Below are 5,848 nucleotides of genomic sequence, written 5' to 3' on the forward strand. Positions count from 1 at the left end.
CCAAGACGAGTGATTACTCAGTCAAAGAAGCTGAATCAACTCCTGGTGTCCTCTCACATTCTTTGCTGACTGTGGCTAAGTATGTATCTCCTTTTGTTAAACTTTGAATGACTTCTAAGTATCTCATTTTGTTCTAGTATCAAATTGATGTCTGAGGGACCAGCCTGAATCCAGCCCAGCCCAGAAACATCTGCTTTTGCCTGGCACTTGACTTAATAAATGCTTCTTGACGGATCTGTTGTTTGTTTACAGGCTCCTTTCAGTCCTTCCTACCTTCCGAAGTTTCTGTGTCTTCTGAAATAAAACCTGAACTGTACATAATGAATACACTTTTTTTTAACCTTAGGTGCCTCTGTAACCATAGCAGCATGGTGAAGGTCATTCAACTATTTCTTTTCGCCCTTTGCCTTACTCTCTATACTCTTATGCAGATAGATTTCCCAAAGTAAATATTTCTTTACTGCTCTGCAAAATAGTATCAAAAGATCTGTAACTATTCTTTTGTTAATTCTGAGCCTCTAGCCAGGGACAATGCTTCTAACAAAAACACCTTTGTGTTAGATTGATCTTTACTTCTTCTTTAGGTCAGTTTCCTCCTGGTTACCTCCTCCCAACTATATTTACAAGCTATTTACACTGGCTATGTATAATAGATCAAGGTTACTGCTTAAAACTAAAGAAAGGTAAACGGACTTTTCTGTGCTCAGAGGTTTAAAGCTTCCAAGAAAGAATCCAAGGAGAGAAAGAATGTAAGATTACCACCTTAGGGTCTATAGTTGAGGATTTCAGCCACATAGCAGTGGTCCTGACGCTACTCATGACAGATTGACCCACAGACCCTCACTCGTAGAATACAGGTTACTTTCTTTGTGAAAGTTGGCTGTTTGGGTGGTTTCTCTATGACTAAATGTAGCTTTTTTTTTAACCTCAAATCCCACCTTCAGAAAAAATTTAAGTGCTTTAAATTTTATGGTTTACTGTGTAAACCACTGAGTGAAAATATTGACACTGATGTGTACAGTGATATACTTAAAAGTTTTATATTATGAACTTTCACAATACAAAATTGTGTTTACATTGAAAAACTTTACAATTTTCTGAGTTTTTTCCTCTGAAAGACATCAAAATATGTTTCAAATTACTCTAGGGAGGAATCAATTAGCAGTTAGAGGGGGAAAAGTAGACAACTTGCAACATGACAATCTATCATTATATATATATATATATATTATATATGTACATATAAAACCAGAAGTAATCAACTATATAGAAAGTAAAAAGATATTTCATTACAAAATCAGAGAAATTTGGAGATAGTCAGAAACTTACATAGTTGTATTTGGTCACAGAATTAGAAATGTATGTGTAATGTGTAAATGGCATCTTTAAAAAGGATACAGAAGCTTTAGTTAAGTAAAAGTCCAACATGAAATCTTTCTGTATTAAAAAACAAAAATTCAAGTTTTTACTGACTTGATTTATACACAAAATAGATGGAAACTTTCCCTTTGACAGCATCAGGATAGTTAGCAAAAACTACCACCAAAGCTTTTTAAGACCTAGTAATATAAACAAAATTTTCCCCTAGCTAGGTGTCACAGTGGATACAGCACCGGGCTTGAAGTCAGGAACACCTGAGCTCAAAATCCTGCCTGAGACACTTACTAGCTATGTGACCCTGAGCAAGTCACTTAGCTTGTCTGCCTGAGTTTCCCTAGCTGTTGAATGGGAATAATAACAGCACCTCTCAAGCTTGTTATAAGGCTTACATGAGATATCTGTGAAGCACCTAGCACATTTATTAAGTGCTTAATGAATGCTGTTTCTTTCCTTTAAAAAAATTAGAAAAAGATCCATTTGTCAAATCAAGCAGATGCTGTCATTTTTAACCAGGCTATTATCCAGTTCCAGGAAGAATAAAAGAGATTTTCCTTTGGGCCAAGAAACCACATTCTCAAATTTTTTTTGCCCAACAGGATCTACTTCCTGATACAGTCTCTAACATAGCTACTTCCTGATACAGTCTCTAGCATAATATTGAAAAAGTTTAACAGTCGCTCTTCCAGAGTTTAATCGTTTTATCATTTTCTAATGCACCTGATGCAATGATGTTTTCTGTAGGGTGACAAGCTGTGGAGATCACCACATCTGTATGACCTTGTAACTTCTGCACAATCTCTTTTGTCTGAAGGTTCCAAATGTAAACAAGGTTATCTTCTGACCCGGACACAATCCACTTTCCACCAGTGACTAAAAAGTTGGCGAAAATACAATACTTCTCATTCTTGTGGCCAGTGTATGTCTTTAAGCACTTTCCCTTGCTGTAGTCCCATAGCTTAAGAATGTTATCCAGAGTTGCAGCAAGAATGTATTTACCATTCGGAGAGAATTTCACAAAAGATACAAGAGGATTATCATCACCAATAAGAGTTTTTAAACATTGACCTGATGCAGTATCCCAGATACGGCAGAGGCCATCATAACTACTTGACGCTATCAGAGATCCGTCGTTATTAAAATGCACAGCTGTAACTGGGTCAGAGTGAGCAGGTAAAGTCTTGAGACACTTCCCTGTTTTCACATCCCATATCCTTATGCTTTCATCAAAAGAGCCGGAAACGACGAGGTTGGATAGGGGATTGAAGCTACAGCAAAAGACGTAATTACTGTGCCCCTTCAGGGTTTTTAGACATTGCCCCGAACTCGCATCCCAAATTTTAAGAGTTTTATCATCCGAGGCAGACACAAGAAGGTTGGAATCTGAAGACCAGGCGACATCTGAGATTTCCAGTTTGTGCCCAGATATTGTTTTCTCACATTTTCCATCATATGCTCCCCAAATTTTAATGAGCTTATCAGCAGAAGCACTTGCTAACCATTCTCCATTAGGGCTAAATTTTACCGAAGATACAGCTTTAGTATGCCCTACCAATGTAAATTTTAATGTGTAGTTTGGGTTTAAAGGTGCAGGCTTGCTCTGATTGGTTGATGAAGAAGGTGTAGGTTGTGTTCTCGGGGCTTCGGTCTCTGGTTTCTTTTCTGTTGCCATCGTTCGGAAATGAGCAAGTCGGGCTTCAAGTGCTTTGGGCGATGGGCTGAATGAAGGCACAGTTTTAAGCAGAAGGCATCACCACGAAAAGAAAACCTGCGTTTGCGAAGTTAAATCTCACCTCCCCTAGGTTCCGCACCAGGGATCGGGCGAAGCTCCTCTGCCTCCGCTACTCTGGAGGGGAGCCCCCCTTCTCTGCCCAGTGGACGGAAGCAGCAGCACAGGCTCCTCCGCCTGGCACCAGGCCGATAGTGTCTAAGCATAGCTTTTATAGCTCTCCCGGGTTCAGCCATGCTTGCCTTTTACTCAGCAAACCGACTTTGAAAGAGTGCCCTATTATTCCTCACTTTATTGTGGTTCTTCCACCGCTCCTAACTTATAGACCTCTTTGGCTTCTTTTAAGTCCCCACCAAAATCCCACTTTTTACAAGGTTCCCCTACGTCTACTTAATTCCAGTGCCTTCCCTCTGTTAATTATTTCCTGTATATTCTGTATAGAACTTGTGTGTACATATTTCTTTGCCTGTTGTGTTTTCCATTACTGTAAGCTCCTTGAGGGCAGGGACTGCCTTTTGTTTATTTTTGTACCCTCAGTGCTTAGTACTGTTTGGCAAAGTAGTAGAGGTTTAATAAACTTTTATTAATTGATTGTTTCCTTATTGATTCATTTCACAGTGCACAAAAGGATCACTTAGCTCGATATTTTTATCAGTTAGCTTTACACATCATTGTTGGGCCCTTTTGCCATTAGTTAGGTCCAGAGCTTTCGAGGACCATCCTCACATCTATATGGATGCTGGGGACCTTTTGTGTCCCATCATAGAGACTTAGATTTGAGCTTATATTTGGAGGTATCCTGTAGTAAATTCTGGGAGGGTGTGATGTGAAACAGAAAATAGTATTTTGGGAGTTGCTTGCAAGATGGGACCTGGTTTGTATAAACTCAGAACCAGAGACCCTGAGCCATAAATAACGTGTACAGTATTGCTATTGAGGGGTTTCTTGTTTAGGTATCACTACACTAAATTTGGGATATTGGGATAACCTCATCATCCTGTAAGATCTCAATGTTGGTACTCCATCTCATCACTACCCTTTGCCTCTCTGATTGGTAAATAGGGCCATGAACTTTAAACCTTCATTTAAGGAGAGAACAGTTCAGACATTGCCTCGGCTGGCTGCACTAGTTTGGGACTTCTCCATTCTCCCGCATCTGGTACTTTCTCTCTTCTCCATTTTCAGTTTTCTTTGGTGTCTTGTCAGAGAAATTTGCAGTAACATTTCCCCCTGGTTTTCGGCTTTCCTTTTAATTTTGGCTACAATGTTTTGTTTGTGCAAATTTTTTTTAAAATTTCATGTAATCAAAATCATCCATCATACTTCTCGTGAACCTCTCTATCTCTTGTCTGTTCATACACTCTTTCCTTATCCATGGATATGTCAGGCAAAATTTTCTATGTTTCCCTAATTTGCTTATGATATCATACTTTATAGCTAAAGCATGTACCCATTTTAACCTTGTGTTGGCATATGGTGTGAATATTGATCTATGCCTAGTATCTGCCAAACTGCTTTCCAGTTTTCTCAGCAATTTTTGTCAAATGGTGAGTTCTTGCCCCAAAAGCTCAGGTCTTTGGGTAGATTCTTGATGATACTTAGGATAATTGAATCACAAAAATTAAAAGAAAAAAAAACACTTTAGCATCATGAGTCCAACCACCCCCTATCATTTTTTATCAGATATATTTCTTTTGAACAAAATTTTCTGTTCCTATATTGCAGGGTTAAATCCCAGATGTTATACTGTTACCCAATGACTGAGACCATTCTTACTTCATGTTAAAATCTCAAGTTGATTTTTTATACTCACTAGAACAATATAAATGATAAGTAATAAATAAACAGCATTGTACAAGTATTCTTTATTTGAATGGTAGCTGTGCCATACACACACACACACACATTTCCTGCTCTGTGCCTTCTCACAAGAGGCACCCCATCTGAAATTTGATCCACCTTTTTTTGCCTGACTTGTAGAATTCCTAGCTTCCTTCCAAGTATGCTAAGATGCCACATTGTGTATGGGACTTCCCTGATTCTCCAGTTATTGGAGCAGTCTTCCTGAAATCACTTTGTATTTATCCAGTTGTGTACATGTCCTGTCTCCCCCAGTGGAATGTAGCCACTGTGAAGTGAGGAATTGTTTTGTCTTTATCTTTGGGTGTCAGATATGGGGACTGGTGAGCATCATGCTCAGATGATGAAAACCTCTGGGTGGAAAGGTCTGGAGAGCCTGCTTCTGGAGGGGCATCATAATATGTAACTGAAGTGCCTTGGAGAGATTTGGATTGCAACTTGTTCTAGTTTGCTAACCATATAATGAAGAGGAACCTTTTTGAGAAGACATGATTAACATTCATGGAACAATTAGATAACAACAATAGGAAATATTTACTTACATCATCTCTTGTGATGAGAGACATGCTAAACAGTGTGAGATAGTGTATATGCACTGGAGAAGATGAGAGAAGTGAGAGAATGAAGGTCATTCCTTTATAAATCCTTTAGACTATTCTTTTCCAATCTTGAGGGAGTGTATTCTTCTCCTTAACTTGTTTGCCTCAGTTTCCACATCTGTAAAATGGGGATAATAATGGCACCTACCTCTCAGAGTTTTTGTGAATTTTAAATGAGATAATAATTGTAGCATATAGCTGGACCAAGTAGACTGATCAACTGTTGTGGGAGGATATTACTATGGGAGGATGTTCTTCTCCCATTAGATTGTGAGTTTCTTGA

The 5,848-nt window shown here is 38.7% G+C and overlaps 1 pseudogene; it reads right to left on the reverse strand.

The window, feature by feature from the left end:
* Positions 1-1,024: 1,024 nt before the first annotated feature.
* On the reverse strand, positions 1,025-3,458 carry LOC110208445 (WD repeat-containing protein 5 pseudogene; annotated as a pseudogene).
* Positions 3,459-5,848: the final 2,390 nt, after the last annotated feature.

This window comes from Phascolarctos cinereus, unplaced genomic scaffold (genome assembly GCF_003287225.1).
Source record: "Phascolarctos cinereus isolate Bilbo 61053 unplaced genomic scaffold, phaCin_HiC Scaffold_3;HRSCAF=262, whole genome shotgun sequence".
In the NCBI taxonomy this organism is placed as follows: domain Eukaryota; kingdom Metazoa; phylum Chordata; class Mammalia; order Diprotodontia; family Phascolarctidae; genus Phascolarctos; species Phascolarctos cinereus.